Raw genomic sequence first — 19,311 nt, forward strand, 5'->3', positions numbered from 1 at the left:
GACCCAATTCAAGGAAAAAAAACCCCAATTTTGTCAGCCACCAATAAAATACAAGTAGTAAGATGAGAAAGACAAACAGATTATAAAAACAATGCTGACCCCACCCATCCCCTTCTTCCTGGGATCAGCTCTCCTCCTGGTTTTTCTATCTTTTCCCCTGCAACAGCACAGGGTGGCAGGGGATAGGGGTTCAGCCAGTTTGTCACTTCTTCCTCCTCAGGGGAGGGAGCTCTCTCTCATGGGAGAGATTCCACAAACCACTCCAACATGCGTCCTTCCCTTGAGATGCAGCTCGTCAGGAACTGCTCTAGCATAGGTCCTTTCCACAGGGTGTGGTCCTCTGGAAACACATTGCTCAAACATATCCTTCCCACAGAGTCACAGTGTTCTTCAGACACAGTTATCTGCTCCAGCATGAGGTCCTCCAGTAGCTACCAGCAGATTTCAGCTCTAACATTACCCACCACAGGTTGCAGGGGCACAGCTGTCATTTCACCATGGGATGCAGGGGACTTTCTGCTCCAGCACATCTTCTTCTCTCCTTTTTCACTGACCGTGATGTTTGCATGGTTGTTTCTCCCATTTCATTTCTTCTCAACTACTTCCTCTTTCTGTTGCAGACTTTCCCTTCTTAAATTGTTATTGCAGAGGTGCCTGATGGGCTCAGACTTCGTCAAGCATCTAACATTGCAAAAGGCACTATATTACTAAGTTCATACTAAATTATATGTAGATGTAGACCAATGGAGGAAAGAGAAAGATATAAAGTATGTTAGCAAATATGTTTAACGACCCCAAATAGACCTCAGAGGGAGAAAGAAGAAATCATTTACACAACCATCATATTTTTCTTGGCAAAAGACTCAGATGCTGAGGACTCTTCACAACACTCCACAATCACCAAGTTAACCACCAATTTTATGACTCTGTGAGGCCAAGGAACAGAGACCATAACAGTGGGAAAGAGGTGTAGAAAATTACGTGTCTATATAAGAATATTAAATACATTTTTTTTTTCCTTTCTTGTTCTGTAGAAATTAGACCTGGACTAATTATGAGATTCTTAAGATATCGCTTTCACTGACAATATTTTTTTTTCACTTTAGGTACATATAAGCTGTGCTGCTTCTTTGCCCATAAATAAGATTTTAGGCATGGGAGTTTAGATTATGATGATGATTTTACAAAAATAAATGAAAAATTTGACAAGAGGGTATACAGCCAAGTAGACCAATATGCTTTTTGAGATAGGCATTTCAAATATAAATGGATAAAATGATTTCATCACTTTCTAGATGTTCATGAAACCAATTACCAATAAGTAGCCTGAGGCTTGCTATGAGGAATACTTTTTCTTACTGTGGCATCTGACATTGCATCGAGTGTCATGTCTCAAGGTTAAAATTTTGAAATGTATTAGGAATGATGTACAACAAATTGTAACTGGTCACTTTCTTTATGATATTAATCTTTTGCTGTGCCTTGGTGAAATGAGAATGCTCCTCAAGTTGTCTGACACTGATGTTTGAAGGACTCTCGAATATCAAAAGAATCATCTCTGTATAAATCATTTCTCAGAGAAAATTTCATCACAGTGTTTTACATCTTAGCCACACACAGAACGTGTGAGGACTTGACATTGTTTCTGTCCAAGTCAGTGGATATTTTGGCTTTATGTAATATTGAAGTAAGATTAGGAACACAATAACATATGAGCAAAAAAACCCAATTAATATCATGGTGATATTATGATTTTATTATATGATTGCTACTTGGTACCTGGGTTCTGCTGGTTAGAGGCTAATTTATTTTGGTTAAAAAAACCCAGCTGTATTTCATGTGATTATTTACTACTTTATTGTAGTGTAGCATCATTGGTATACTTTACTTAAAAAAATCCTCCTACATCAAAACCTACCTACCAACAATTCTACACTCAAATAATTTTTTTCTCATTTTACTTGTGAATGTGTTAAAAGACTATGTCACTGTCGTAGTGTGACACATAGCCAGGTGTACTTTGTAGCTCTGAATGTAAATGTCTCCAGAAAGGAGCATGATTTTGATACTCTTACATCCACATTAGGACAAAGGTGAACAAAATTTCCTTCAGTTAAGGCAGGACTACAATCTTGGAAAAACACAAGTATTTCTAAAGAATAAAAAGGAATACTGACACTGAAGGAGGCAAATGGAACAGCTTATATTAGTGAACTCCCATGTGACATCACTTGTACTGGTCTTAAGTTTCTACAATCTGTCATATTCTTTACATAGCTAGGATTCCTGACACAAGAAAATCTTAACCATATCCTAATAGGAGCTTAAAATTCATAGTAGAGTAGTCAGATTAAGACATCTTTGAATAGTACTTATCTATATATATGCTTGATTATCCTGAAGGAATAGCTTTTTGAATGTTGCCATTTTAACTAGCTTGTCTGGAATCCTATCTCTTCTAACACAGTTTTTCAGGAGCTGACACAGTAATAAGTGAGAACTTATGTGAAAATATTGAGATGTCATTCTCAAAAAATTAAGGGTATAAATTATACATAAATACTTGCGTTTATCTGTGTTCAACAGGAGTTTAATCTGAGAATTTTGTGATTTATACTGTTCCAAAGCTAAGTAGTGTATAGGTGTGTGTCCTGATTTGGGCTAGGATAGGGTTATTGCCTATGAGGCAATAGGAAGGGGCACAGCATGGGCAGTTGACCCAGGCTGGCCAACAGGTATTCGATACGATACTGATGTCATGCCCAGTACATATAGGCAGGGAGCTAGTGGGGAGGGGTGCTGCAGAAACGTGGATTTGGCTGCCGACTGGGAGCAGTCGTGTCGGGTCCCGGGTGGTGAGCAATTGCGGCACGCACCATTCCTTTTGTATATCCCCTCATTTTCTGTTATAACTGTTTTGCCTGAACTTGTTTCTTCTTATTGTTGTTCTATTAAGCTATTCGTATTTCAACCTACACGGGTTTTTCCCCTTTTTCTCCGGTTCCCCTCCCTGCTCTGTCTGGAGGGGGAGGAATGAGCGAGCACCCTCATAGCTCTTTGTCCCCGGCTGGACAAAACCACAAAAGTGTGTTATACGTATTTTTAGATATGAATTATAATAGCAGCTTATTAGGACATAATCTATTATTTATTTTATATGTGTATATAGATATATATACACTAAAAGCTAAACACTCATCAGAGAACTATTGTTATTATTTCAGTGGGAGAGGCTATGTACCTCACAATAATTACTTCCTCCACAAGAGGTTTATCTGTACACTGAAGACAGAAGTTCTGATTTTTAGAGATACTTCTGCACTGCAAACAAGAAGGGTATCCAATGCTAAAATGAGGCATAGTGCTTCTCCTCATAAGGAAGAGATCATGTCAAGATAGTAATCTGATTATTCTATGGACAATAGTTTGCATAATTTTCTACAATTGTATTTGGTACATCTTATTTCTTGTCCATCTTTTGAAATGTACCATCTGAAGTGACTTTTAAAGAATGTATTTGAAATAAGTGAGGTAGATTAAGTGATCATCTTCAATCTCCTCCCATGTTTGAAACACTCTGTTTGAAGAAACTCCTGAAAAGGGAGAAACATCTGGAATGGACAAAAGGGAAAAAAAGAGCAGTAAAAAAAAAGGAAGAAACTGAGAGAGGAGAGAGAAGTAAAAATAGATAGCAAATAACTACCATCAATCATTGTTGAACATAAACCTAGATTGAATGTGGTTATTACTCAGTAATACAAGATCTTTACTTTTATGGGCAGATACACTCAAATCATTCCTAAGCTATGCACATGCTAAGACTCCTTTCATGTCTTGTCCTCTTTTTTTCATCCCTAGGTCTTTATTTCATCAAACAGTTTATTTAGTGTACATGACAAGAAGGCACTGCAGCACCTCCTGTCTAGGTTTCTGACCTGTATAAGCAAACAGCTAGAGAATCTATAGTCCTTCAACTCTCCCTGTAGCTGATGTGGCCTTAGTTTGATCTGTCAGTTGTGGCCTCAGAATGAAGTGTTATCTTTTTATCCCATTAATATAATCGGGGCAGGAAGGATAAAATTTAAAAGTTAAGTTGACTGCCAAGATACAATAATTTATTCAATTATAATTTATTGTGTCAATATTAGAACAAAAAAAATCTCTGAGCTCATTTTGATTACATGTGTATATTTACATATGTATTTATGAATGCTTAAAATACTTATTCAGTACAAATCAGAATTGAAATAATGATATTTTGTTACACAAAGTCTTCCATTTCTCTATGAAAATGTATATAGCAAGGATACTGGAGTCCTGAATGCACCTAAAAGCCTGTAATTGCCCTGGTCAGGCTATAACAGCCTTTGTCTATAATCCTGTTCTACAAAGGTTTCCCCTTGTCGCGACTTTGCTTACCTGTGTTCAAGGTCAGCTCTGATATGGTGCAGCTCAACCACTGCTGATAGAAGAGCCATGAGAAACCATACCTGAGGCTTTCCCCCACCAACTCTTCTGGCTCAGACCTTGGTTTCTCACCTGGGCTGTCCTGTGCTGTAGGTATGCTCTATTGGCCCTTACACCATGTTAAGTGTGACCAACTTCATCACCCTCCCTTTATCTAGTGATGGCAGGACTCTCGGCTAACGCTGGCTACCACCACTAGACCTGCTTTGCTCTTCTAGCTCAGGTACTGCAGGTCAGTCGATGAGGGCACTGCTACACCTGCCTGCCTGCTCACTTCCTTAACACTCAGTCAGAGGTTCTATTAATTAAGTGGTTAAAATGACAGAAAATAGAATGTATACTTGCAGGATGTTCAGGATAAAAGCTTTCAGCATTCTTTAAACTTCATATTACTTACCAAGAAGGTAAGACTTTAAAGATATTGCATAAATAATTGGAGACTTATTAGAATGCATGGAATTCACATTGCAGTGCTTATGATAAACCATTACAATCTTTGCAGATGTGTTTTTTATTATGATGTCTATTATAGGGCTACAGGCAAGTAACTATGCCACAGTTCTCTTACGGAAAATGAGTTAAAAAAACGTCTGTAATGATATCTATCTGAAAAACAACTGATTAAATGCTGTCATTAAAGTTGAATCATAAATTATACTGAAAAATGGGGGTGACAACAACTTTTTGTAGCCTGAAAAAGGATAAAAGGTCTTAAGCATAATATGGAATTAATCATATTTAAATGTATACATTTAGGACAGTATTCAGCTCCAGATTATGATATCTTGTTTTGTAGTTTACGGGTATATATATGCAAGGGTTATAAACATTCATTTTAGATAACAAAGATCTAGGACTAAACTACATTGTCCACAAATCAGTTTGAAATGTTATTGAGGTGCCCTAGGATATGGAACATATCTATACGGAACTGGGAAAGAATAAACAAAACCTATGGGAGATCTAAATCTTTCCGATGTAGAAACCAGGAGTGAAGGGAGATATTTCAGAGATCCTAATTGTCATCAATGAGATGAATCTTAGATCTCTATTGAGTATAATGGTAACTTAGATATTCATTTCATATGTCAAAGTGAACTCATTCATGTGAACATGAATGAATCTGGTTTGTTTAAACCCACCCGTGGAGAATCCGATCTAAAGTAGTTATCTAGCCTACTTGGATTCACTTGGTTTCCTGCAGATTGGTGTCTAGTGATAGTTGAGGTGCTTTAGGGTATCCCATCTACCATCTACTTATACCTTCAAAAGTGTGCGATTCTCATGAATCTTGTTTCATACTTGTCAGTTCTGTGAAGTTGTCTGAGATACTGTAGGATATCACAAATGCTGATAGATCTTTATTTCTGGACAAACGATTGCAGAGTGCTTTGCAAATACTGGATACAGGAACCTCCAGAAACCAATTTTTCATACCTGCCTGAGGAATCTACCTTAGAACAGAATTAATTACTTTTCAAAAATTACTGTCTCTTTCTGATACCCCTAGCAGTTTGTATGACTAACAGATTGTGAGAACTGAGTTGGGATAAGAGATGAATCATAGTCATTATCTGAAAAGTGTTTTAAGTTTCCAAGTAGGATTTGGATGACTTAATTAAAAAAAAAAAAAAGAAGAAGAAAAAAAGAGAGATTATGAATATGCTTAAAATATGTAATTTATTTTGCTTGTCCAGTCACAGCTCCTTTTGTCTTTTTTCCTCTCCTCCATTCTCCACATTTCACATAGAAATTCAAGAATCTCTCCGGGGATGTAAAGCTATTTACCATACCATGCTTTCTTTAAGAACAGAATTTTGGAAATTTTTCTCTTCTCTTAGTTAGTTTAAGTGACTTTCTCAAGAAGAAGGCTGAGGCAGCGATTTACATTCAGGTCTAAGCAGTGCTCCATTTGATAAAAAAACCCACCAAACTTTTATAACAGTAATTTATCCAGATACAGGAAAAGGAAAGCATTACAAAGATTGTAGAATTATTTTGTTGCATAAAATATTTATTTACAGTTTTTCTAGCTGAGAATTTTAAATTTGAAAATTCAAGATTAACTACAGCTCCAAAGAAGTTTAAATGATGAAATGCTATATTGTGAACTTTTAAAAATATTTTCTTCAACCAAGAATAAGATATTATGAAAATGAACTCCAAAAATCATCCCACGCCTCAATCATCCTTTTCCACAACAATGTACTTTTTTTCAGTCTTCCTCTCAGTCATAACAGCACATAGATCAGAGATAAATATTCTTTTTATTATCTATGCAGTGGCAAAGTCAAAAGATGAACCAAAGCAATTTCTTCATATATTATCAGTTTGAAATTTATTTTATTACTCCCCATTCTTAAACTTAGAATATGAAAATCTAAATATACCTGAATCACTTCAATTCCTTGCAGAGATATTTTAATTTCTTTTATAAATTTGAATTGGCAACAAGCATAGAAATGCTAGAAGGACATGAAGAGCAAATGAGAACAATTACCGATTGGTAAATTGACTGTTATCTTCCAGAACATCTTATTGCACAGTGTTTTATTGTCTTTCTATAGATTAGCAATCTGTAAAGTAGACTGCAGGGAAAAATAAGAATGCATATCTAGGAACCAGGACAAACAAAAGTGTTAGAAAATGCTTGTGCCAAAACAAAATACTCTTTTACATTTTGCATTCTGTATGCTGCAATGCAAACCAGTCAAGTGAGAACCTAATCTCTTCATGTAAATTTCATTGATCAGTAATTTCTTCTATAACAATATCTGTACAAATGGTTTTTTATACACTCTTGACTCCATGCCTGCTAGTTTACATGAACTATTATTAGAACACAGTATTTTTTTGCCACAGCTTATGAACCATGGGATGAATGAACAGCAGTATCCCACTCACCTCTACCACTTCATAACCATATCTATTGACAATAAAGTCTGCCATTTGCATTTCTGCCAATCTCTATTTAGCCAATAACATCATATGGACTTCTTCCCACTCCCTTGTTTATGACAAGAAATGCTGCAGCCCCCTCTGTCCCAATCTGTGAAAGTTTCTAATTTTAAACTCCAGTTGTTACTAACACATGGCTAAAATTTCAGTGTAAGACTTTGAAATAAAGAAATTAAAAATGTTCCTGGGAAGTTCAGAACCAAGTTTTTAGGCTTAAAATAGTGAGTACCAAGGAAGAGTTCTGAGATTTTTCCTCATTGGGTCATTTGTGAATCAAAGAGAAGAGCAAAAGGAAATGGAGAAAAAAAATAATACTGCGGTAGGTTTAATAAACTTCAGTACCAGATAAAAAACCCCACACATAAATTTTATTCTATTTTATAAAAACAGTTATGAAAACAAAACCCAAATATATTTTCATGTCTAGTCCTCACATTCAAACTATTTGAAAGACCTAAGGCAGAAATGTAATGAAGGAATAAACTTTAAAAAGAATTATGTCAAATTATCCAGCCAACTCACTTGATTCGTAGAAAAACAAAATCATTATTTTTCTCATCAGGCCCTACTTGTGAAGTTGATGTTCCTAAGGGGTTTTTTTTAGGGTTTTTTTCCCTCTAATTCCAAATATCTTTCTTCTTACCTATATCACTGATTTGCTCTTTTTTTTTTTTGTATGTCTCTTCATCTACACTTTCCCATCAGCCTCTATTTTATATTTTCTTCCTCATTTCACTCGTCATCTTCTTCTAATTTTATTTTCTTTTTATATACAACTGAGGCACCCTGCTAGGGCCTTTCTGTACCTTCTGCTTTTGTCAAGAATGGACTGGCATTCCAAGTAGGAGAAGCAGAAAATATTTAGAACTTGTCAGAGGAGGTAACAGAGGTGTCCTTGTTCCTCTTCTTTCAGTAGCTAACACCACTAAGGGAGTAAGTTTGTGTTGGGCATTTTTATCCTCAGATCTCCCACATTCACAACAGGGTTGAAAACACTGTAATAGCATGTGGAGTCCTCTAAGGCAGAAATAGCAGGAGAAAAGATATCTAAACAGAAAAAAAATACTGAAAAGCAGCTTGTCACACTGGTCCATGAACAATTAAAAAGCATTAAGAAAGGTCTTGAAAGGAAGGAAGTTATCTGCACCATTAAGGGGTTCTATCAGAACTAAAGGCATGTGGATTCTTTGCACAGTCTGTTCACTGACAGAGCAGCAGTTCTAAGATCAACAAACCTCAGATGGTCTACATCTGTGCATCTCATCAACTTTTACAATACAACATAGGCTTGTGAATGATGTATTGTAGCAACTTTTATGCTGTTAGCTGATTTCAACCAGGAAAATAAAGCACTCAAAATCAAGACAAAAATGTGATCTGGACAGTAAAGCATAAAGTTCTACTACCTCCTAGGATTCTTATGGGCATCTGAAGCTTCTCTCACAGACTAGAATGAGAGCTGTGCTCTTCCAGAGAGGTATCTGGAGACAATGAGTGCTCTTAGCATCACTGCAAGATAAAAAAATTGAACCCCTTTATAGCAGAGGAATGGACCTGAACATTTGATTTCCTGATTCTGAGAAGCAGATATAACCACACTACTCCCATTACTTCCTACCACCTTTAACAAGTATTATACAGCTATGATGAAAGACATGACTCAGAAAATCAACCTTAAGTTGTTTTATAAAAGAATCAAGTTCTGGTAACAATATTAAATTTTGTAGTCTACAAAGCTACAGTGTATTTTTCATTTTATATATAGAAGTGTACATTCTTAAGAGTTACACTTGTACATTGCTGACTTATGTCTTTCATTAAAATAAAGGCTCAAAATGTACACATATTATGGTAAATTGTACTTTGTATTACTTAAATTATCTCACCTCACTGCATTTAAAAAACAAATAATTTTTAAAAAATGAAAGTTACTGTATTCTTAATTTCTGAACAAGATAGATACTTCCAGTCTTTATCTACATTGGAGAAGCAGCTGTCCATTGAAAGTGTTGCACCACTACGGGCAGGGGGTTGACCTGCTGGGGAGCAGCTCTGCAAAGAACTGGGAGTATTGATTGATAATAAACTAAACATGAGCCAGCAATATGCCCTCGTGGCCAAGAAGGCCAATAGCATCCTGGGATGCATCAAGAAGAATGTGGCCAGCAGGTCAAGGGAGGTTCTTCTCCCTCTCTACTCTGTCCTGCTGAGGCCTCATCTGGAGTCCTGTTTCCAGTTCTGGGCTCCTCAGCTCAAGAGGGACAGAGAACTTCTGGAGAGAGTACAGCACAGGGCCACCAAGATGATCAGGGGACTGGAACATCTTTCTCATGAGGAAAGGCTGCAGGCACTGTGGCTGTTTAGTCTGGAGGAGATTGAGGATGGACCTCATTAATACTTAGAAGTATTTGAAAAGTCTACGTCAAGAGGATGGGAAAAAATTGTTTTCCATAGTATCCAGTGACAGTACATGAACAAGGGGTAATGAACAAAAACTGGAATACAAAAAGTTCCACATAAACTTAAGGAAAAACTACTTTATTGTGAGGATGATGGAGCCCTGGCACAGGCTGCCCAGGGAGAGTGTGGAGTCTCATTCTCTGGAGGTTTTCAAAACCCACATGAATGTGTTCCTGAGTGACCTGTTCTAGGTGGATCTACTTGAGCACAGAGGTTAGACTGGATGGTTTTTAGAGGTCTCTTCCAACACCTACTCTTCTGCGATTTTGCATAGTTTTAGAGTAGCAACCTTTCTTCTGTAGGTATGCAAAAAAAGTGGATAGACAGCAGATATTTCTGCTGAAATTTCTGAAAAAGCAGAATATGAGTCTTTTATTTCCACTTTGTAACAAATTGAATTAGTGTTTTATCATATTAGTGCTTCACTCCATTAATATGTTATGAGAGTCACTAATATCATTATCTTTTTAAAGTATTAGATAAAATTAAAAGTCATTGAATATGATGAGATTTGGTTACTGTAATAGAAAAAAATGTTAAGATGAGTAAAATATCTCTTAATATCTTGTATACAGTTACCTGAAATTTATTTGATTTTTTAAACTATATTCAGTATTTATCTAACTATATTCAGTGCAGAATCCATATTCTCTCTGTTAGTAGGAATGTAAAAGAAAAATAAATTAATACTGAGAAGTTCAGTACCTTCATTCTTCGTGCTAGAATAAGTTTCTATAAACCTCTTGGACCTACATATTTATGTTTCAGTGTAGCATGCTTAAATGCTTTTCTATAGACAGCACAGTGGATTTTTCCTTCCTACAAAATATTGGTTTTTACTTCACCATTAATTTCCATATAGCAAATTCTGGATCATTAAGAGATACTAGGAAATCCTGACCACTCTATGTCCACATATAAAAGAACATTTATCAGCAACAAATCTAATACATCAGACTTAAGTATCCAAGTAACACTTACTCTGACTTTTTGTACATGAGCAAACCAGCAGATCAAACAGTGCCAAACTTGAGCACCCAGCTGGACAGGTCTGATATCAAATGTGAAGCAGAATTTCACAGGCTCGCCTGCAAAATTCTGCATTGTTGGATTTTGCCCTTGAAATAAAGTTCTGAATGCTTTGATGGTTGGTGTTCCCCTAGTCTAAGTGTGAATGCCTTCACAATATCAACAAAAAAAAAAAAAAAAAGAAAGCTTCTTCATATACAATAGGTACAAGACCTTTGGGCATCATTAGTATTTATAGGCCTACGTTCATTGTTCTCAAGTTTTCATTGCAGTCAAACTGAAATAGGAACTTCAACTAGTTTCCCTGGGAATCACACAGTTACTCTCATATTTAAATAAATTCTTAACTACAATACTTGTATGTTTATTATAAGATATTATTTGCTACAATAAAAACTAATAACATAGCTAGGAAGCACCTAAAATTTAAAAAGCTAGCAAAAGGTCTCAGTGGGAATACACTGAAGATAGGAACAGTTTTGTTTGATTTATATGGCTATTTTATTCTTTAACAGAATCTTTTAATAACTCATGCTAAGATAAGTAACTTCGTGTGATCAAATAAAAACAACAGTGATGGAAATGCAAAAACATGATAGCTTTGGTATTATATTATGAAATGTACGTAGCAGAATTGAACTTTGCAAATTTTTATGGTTATAATTTTTTGTTCTTTTTTTGTTCTTTGTTTTTTTAGTTGGTTTTAGTCATAAAACTAAAACGGGAAGAAGGAAAAATATATTAAAACATTATTTTTTTCAAACTACCTTTGCTCTTAAAGCCAGTGTAAATCATAGTAACCAGAAAAAGTATATATATAGCTGTGCTAGGAAGGAATATCAGGAAATAAGAAGAACAAATGAAAAATGAGAAAAATGAATAGTAACAAAAAAATCCTCAGTGTTACATAATATGTCCTGTCCTCAAGAGGGATAGCAACAGGTAACAAGAGAAACTCTTATGTTAAGTACTCCTTTTTGTGATTTATAACACTTGTTCATATCATTGATACATTTCAAAATTGATAAAAGGAAGCATTCTCATTTTTTTATAGGAAACCAAGGCACAAAGCATAGGTTATCTTCAGAAGTTTAACAATTCCAAAATTAATCAAAAGTAGAAACAGTGACTAAAAATTAAATTAACAATTTCCTGTAAGTCTGAGGAACACAGACCTACCTCAAATACAGTTTAGAGTGGATGGACTAGAATAGTTTTAGTTGGAAGGGACCTACAACAATCATCTAGTCCAACCACCTAACAATTTCACGGCTGAACAAAAGTTAAAGCATACTAGTAAGGGTGTTGTCCAAATACCTCTTAAACACTGACAGTCTTAGGGCATCTTTCCCAACATTTGAATACCCCCTCGGTAAAGAAATGCTTCCTAAGCACTAAGTCTTCTGAAGACTTCTGTAAAGCCTTTGTCTAGATGTCCCATGTCTGGAAGTTTTAAAGGACAGGTTGAACAGGGCCCTGAATATGTCCATGCTCATTGCAGGGGAATTAGACTAAATGGCTTTCAGAGATCCCTTCCAGCTCAAAATATTTTTTGATTCTATGATTCTAACATCTAATCTAAATCTCCTCTGGTTCAACTATGAACCATTCCCAGACAGTTGTCTCCCAAACTTGTGCCTGTTATTATTCTGTCCTAGGTGCAAAATCTGGCAAAAGTACTCTGGGCTGGATCTCATCAAGTGCCATGGAATTGTGAACATTCAGATGGTACAGGTGGTCCCTTATGATTTGTGTCCACAAAAAGAAAGTTACTGGTCCCACATGCATGGTCCACTGACACAGGGGACTAGGTAGCCTGAGATCTATCAGTATTATTAAAACAAGCATTGAATGTCTCTGTTTTTCTATATCCCTATTAGTCAGATGACATTCTTTAAAAAGAGCAATATTTTCTTTAAACCTCCTCTTTCTATTAATGCACCTTGTTATCTGGCACAACATTGGCAAGGTTAAATTGTAATTGAGCTTTGAGTTTTTGTGTCTCCTCCTTGCATATTTGAATCACAGCTCTGTAATTGTGAAATCTGACCTCTTTTTCAGAGATCATACAATTTATTTTTTCTCCTGAGCTCCACAAGGAGTTCTTTGTTCAGTCAAGCTGGTCTTCTGCCTTGCTTGCTTGACATAGACACAGTGTGATTATCTGCCTCCATGCTTCTAAAAGGTCACTCTTAAATATTGACCATAGTTCATGGACTCCTAAACCCTCAAAAGCAGATTCTCAGTATATTCTGCTGAATTGTTCCCTGAATAGTTTAAAGATTGCTCTCCTGAAGTCCCAGGTAGCAACTCTGCTGTTGTTTTTTCACATTGCACTGAAGATTTTAACCTCAACCATTTCATGATCACCATGGCCAAGATAGCTACCTACCATTACATCTCCCACAAGTCCTTCCCTACTAACAAACAGCAAGCCTAGAAGAGCATCTTTCCTAGTTGTCTCTCTGAGTACTTGTGACAAGAACTTATCTCTTACAAACCTCAAGCATTTCCAAGACCCATTCATCATAACAGTATGATATTCCCAGTTTATGTCTGGGAAGCTGAAACCTTCTGTAAGGACAAGGGCTATCAATCCAGAAATTTCTCCTCATTGCTTACAGAATAATCCATCAGTGTTAACATTCTGGCTGGGCAATTAGTAGTAGGCACCCACTACAACATTTGCTTTTTTTTTTGCATCCTTCACTTGTCACCCAGAGGGTCTCATACATGTCATCATTAACTGTAAAGGCTGTACAATCAGACCTCTTCTTTATGTATAGTGTGACACCTTCACCTCACCTACTCTACCTGTCACTCCACAACAGCCTGTAGCTCTCCATCCCAGCACTCCAGTCCTGGGACTCATTCCACCAAGTCTCACTAAATCCAATCATATTGTAGCTCTGAGAGGTGACTAGTGCTTTCAGTTCATCTTGTTTGTTTGTCATATTGTGTGTGTTTGTGTACAAGCATTTCAGATATCTTCCTGTGCTCTACATGCTGTCAGAAACAGTATAAATGTTTGCACTAGCATTCAATACTCAAGATATATTTAGTCCAGATCCACAGACATTTGAGAGACTCTGACACTTTTGAAACATGGGACTATCAAAAACATCCACCTGAAGACACTCCAGCACTTGAGTATGCCATATGGTATAGAAGTATGTTGCAAAAAGTAATGTATTGCCCATTAAATTCGCCAGACAAATCTCTATTTCTTCCATATATACATCATTCTCATGTTGTACCAGGCAGACAAAAAGAAACCCAGACAAGTATATTGCTAGAGGAAGTATAAAGTTCTTTATGATTTTACCTTCTGCTGGATTCAACACTGTACAGTAACAGGCTTTATAGAAACAGAAGTTTTGACCTTCTAAAATTCATGCTGATGGCAGCACTCCCTTCACCCCAGTGCAAATAGATTCCTGTTTACAAGGACTATGTGAAAGAAATGAAAGGTATGTAGAGATGATACAGACTGTTTCCCTATGTGCCCAATGTGCCCCTACTGTGCACTACATATCCACTGGACTTTAGTAATGGACTTACTAAGCCGACATAGAAATTTACACAGAATCACAAAACAGTAGGGATTGGAAGGGACCTCCAGAGATCATATAGTTCAACCCCTGAAACAACACAGCACTTAAGGTTTGGCCCTCTCTAGTGCAGGGACATAATCACTTCCCTGGTGCTGTTGGCCACACTAGTTCTAATACAAGCCAGGATGCCATTGGCCTTCTTGGCTGCCTGGGCACATTTCCAGCTCACATTCAGCCAGCTGTTTTTAATATTTTCCTGTCCTTTTCTGCAGGACAGATTCACAGCCACTCTTCCCTGTAGCATTGCATGGGATTGTACTGCATGGGCAGAGACGGGCTCCAATTTCTCCAGGGTAAGAGATAACTCAATTCACTGTATCCACCGCATTTAGCACTTAGACCTATGTAAACTATGTTCCAACATACAATTAGATATCCAGAACAATGACACAAGAAAGCATAGTAAAAAAAAAAAAAAAACAAACAAGAAAAGCCCCAACCAACCGACGAATAAACCACTTATTATAATGCTAATAAATCACTGTTGCTAACATATCATAGAATCATAGAATGGTAGGGGTTAGAAGGGACCTTTAGAGATCATCTAGTCCACCCGTCTTGCAGAAGCAAGTCGACCTAGATCATGACACACAGAAACTTGTCCAGGTGGGTCTTGAAGACCTGCAAGGAAGGAGACTCTACAACCCCTCTGGGCAGCCTGTGCCACTGCTCCCTCACCCTCACAGTGAAATAGTTTTTTCTTATATTTAAGTGGAACCTTTTGTGTTCCAGCTTCATCCCATTACCCCTTGTCCTGTTGCTATCTACTATAGAAAAGAGGGATGTTCCAACCTCCTGACATCCACACTTTAGATATTTATAAATGTTAATAAGATCTCCCCTCGATCTCCTCTTCTCTAGACTAAACAGCCCCAGTTCCTGCAGTCTTTCCTTGTATGAAAGATGTTCCAGTCCCCTGATTATCTTGGTGGCCCTGTGCTGGACTCTCTCCAGAACTTCCCTGTCCCTCTTGAGCTGAGGAGCCCAGAACTGGACACAGGACTCCAGATGAGGCCTCACCAGGGCATAATAGAGGGGGAGAAGAACTTACTGAGGGTACACTCTGTCCCCTCATCCAGGTCGTTGATGAAGATGTTGGACAAGACTGGCCTCAGAACCAATCCCTGTGGAACTCCACTGGCCACAGGCCTCCAACTCAATTCTATGCCATTCTGTGCCATATATGATAGACTGTACAATAGAAAAAGGATATCATTACTTTTAGTGAAAGTGAAATTATTTTTTATTATATAAAATTTAAAAAATTATAGCATTAGAAAAAAGAAATATCTCTGCAAGTTGGAGGAGACAGAAAAGCAGTACAAAAGTGATGTGGTATCACAAGAGACCTCTGTTGTTTTTTTTGAACATAAGAATATGTCATTTCTGCCAACATTGCTTAAATAATATTTGATTCTATTGTCATATGATTCAGAATGATGGTTTTGTAAGACTAAAATGTAACTCCTTTTGATATATTCTGTGTTTCCTGAAATATGCATTAGAAGCAGTAAGTGATGGTACAGAACTATCCTTGGGGAAATTGTCCTTAAAATATTTAACATTACCTGCAAGAATACCTCTGCTCTACCTTAAGATTGCCAGTCATTCCTGTACAGTAATATCCAAAAGTAGCATTTAGACTTATTTGCAGACTTTTGTTAAAAAATAAGTATTCCACATCCCATATTTTTTTACAAGGTGATAAATACCTTTTTTTTTTCTAATTAGATATTTATTATATCTGTTATATGTTCTCTTTTTGTAACATCAGTACTATCCCTTATATTGCCTTACCCAATACCTTTCCTAATAATTGTTTAAGATCAGATAAGAGGGCAAGCTATGCTCAGAGAGCAATTGTGGCTATTGTAATCATTTCAGACACTTTCATTCTGACAACTCGGTTTTTGTAAAAAAAAATCCCATTTTCAATTTCAGATCTTTAAAAAAAAAAAAAGAAAGCAAAAACAGTTTAAGAAAAGTTAAGGGTATAAATTCTAGTTCCTTCTTTTCAAAACAATTATTTGCATGATCTGTTTTTTATTGAGAGACTCATGCTTCTTTTAGTTGTGTTATCAAAATACAAAATTTCTCTTTTACTTTCTTTTTTCTTTTCTAAGTTGCTGAATGAACAGAGTCTAATAGAGTTGTTCCAGTCCACTTTACTATTTTGGGAAGAAAATACTCTAGAAGGAAAAAAAATAAAAGAGAAGATAATTTAATTTAATGTAAAAGTAGCAATGTGGAAATGAGCTTTTTTTTCCCCCTACTTTTAAACTTCTTGATCTACTTTAAATAATGTTGATAATGAGGCCTTTTGTACCCATTTTACTGCATTCCCAGTGACTTGCAATCCTGTGGTATTTATTGTGGTATATATATTTTATACATGAACAATACTGTTATTTTGATCATTTATTTATGTTTAGCGGTGGCCATTATAGTAAAGTGCGGCATCTGTGGTTTCATTTCTAGTGCGGAGGCAAAGTGATTATGGAATTATGAGCCAACCACACTCATGGGTATTACAAAACATGAAATACAACAAAGTTCAGTAAGTTCTACTAGTTTTACAGGAACGTGATTATCTCACAGGAGCTACATCTTGTAGTTACCAGATGTTTCACAATAACAATAACTCTGGAGTTGCTTTATTGTTGTAACAAGAAGATTTTACTGCAGAGAGAAAGGTTGACATTTTCTCTGCTGGATGAAGATGAAATTGGCAATTTGGAGCAGAAGTTTCAACTGAGCTATGTGGTTTACATTGATTATTCTATCACATTAGAATACTAACCTTGCTAATCGGAGCTCCATCCTAGAAATTTTCTAATGTATACCATATGTCTGGAGCTTAATAAACATTTTCTTTCATTCTATCTACAATAAAGATTATTTTACAAAGTAAGGAATCCTGACCTTTCTCTAAAACATCAGACAGTTGGGATCTTCATTTTCTAAAGCAGTTAGATTTTCATTCGTGAAATACTAAGAACCTTTATCCATCTAAAATTGCAATGACTCAGATGACATTGATTCTTCCACTGGGCCCAAACAAAGCAGTAGTTCACTAGACAAGAAGTCCTGTTAACATTAATAAAGTACTTAGTATTGTGTTTAAGCTGAATGTTCAGGGACAACGTTTTAGTCTGTTATTCATTTTGGATGACATCTTCTTCAGTTATGTAAGTTCATTGAGATAATGATATCTAGGATGAATCAAATCTGGTCATGGAAAATGACAGGATGCTTACAGAAAAGAACACTTTCAACCAGAAGATCTCTTAAACAGAGATTTAAGCCAGATAACAGAGAGAGAGATACTGCTAGAAGCATATCATTCTTCAGAGACAAGTCTATCACTTCCTTTCCACTGGAGTTTTGTGTCTTTGCTCTATATGAATGGTAAAGTCAAAGAAAAAATTGTTTACATAGCCAGCATCTGAACAGTAACTAGGAAAATATGCATGTGGCAGAATTGCTATTAATTGAAATCTAGAACTGGTATTTAAAAAAAAAAGGTTGATAACAGGTAGCTATTCTTTGTATATTTATTGGACATTTCTGACAGTACGTCAAATGTAAAAACAAAAAAGGGGAAAAAATAGCACTGTCTTACTCTAATGAAATGACACATATGTAAAAACCCTGATCTAGTTATAAGAAAACGAAAGAAATCTCTCAACCGAAACTGAACAGACGAGAAGCGTTTCCCCGGTAAGCTACAGGGAGATTACTTACTGACTATCTTAAAAGTGTCAGGAGAACCAGGAATTTTAAAAGATTATAAATAATGTTCTAAGAGAAAGCGGGGATGTCAATTATGAATATTAATAGGATTAGTCTAGACCTTCAGCTAGATTCCTAGACTGCCACAGAGATAATAAAATTTATGCTGACTGAAGAGCAGGTCTAATGCTCTGTTTTGAAAAATTCTACTGTTTATGATTAAATGATTGAAATGTATGCTGTTTGGTTACACTGAAATGTAGAAAGGAATTTCTTTCATGTATATCTTAAGTAGCAGTAGTTACTTCTCTTTTAATTATTAACTAAAATTAAATGTATTGAATTGACTTCTAAGCAAGAAGCTCTAACAATGCCTTGCATTTTTTCTTTCCCTCCTCAGTTACTGGCAGTAAAGCAGAACCTCATTTATGGACTATGGGTTTTCTTATCCCAAAGAAAAATCAAAATTGTGAACATTTTGTTCTTAAAAAAAAAAAAAAAAAATCATAAAACCAAGTTCCCAAACAAATATTTTAACATTTTTAAAAAATTTTCCTTCATTATCTACAGTTCTGTACTTAATTCTGGTATACTTCATTTAACTCAACTTTATTTATGTACAAAAAGAAAAGCCTAATTCAACAGCAAATCATTCTCCTTTTTTGTTATTAGAATCGCTTACACTTGTCAGTTTTAGTAATCTCAAACTTCAGTGTATAATCGTGCTGAAAGAAGTTTGACCTGCAAGTTTATTTGAGTTCACGAATGATTAAGGCTGGCGATGCAATTTAACTAGGTTGTAGGAACATATCTTAGTACATATTTCTAACTACTATAATCAGTGGAGAGAAAGACATTTCTGGAGAAGGACTTGGTCTGAATACTGCTCTAAATCAGATGAACTGTCCTCTAAGGGTAGCTATTTCTCTCCATTAATCTTGAAGGTAGCCTTAGAGAATTTAGTCTAGCTCTGGATATCTATGTTGCAGATGTCTAAGTTTGGCAAGATTATCTACATCTATTACCTGGTTTTGAATGCAATAGAGTTAAT

This window comes from Colius striatus, chromosome 1, assembly GCF_028858725.1.
Source record: "Colius striatus isolate bColStr4 chromosome 1, bColStr4.1.hap1, whole genome shotgun sequence".
NCBI classification, from domain to species: Eukaryota; Metazoa; Chordata; class Aves; order Coliiformes; family Coliidae; genus Colius; species Colius striatus.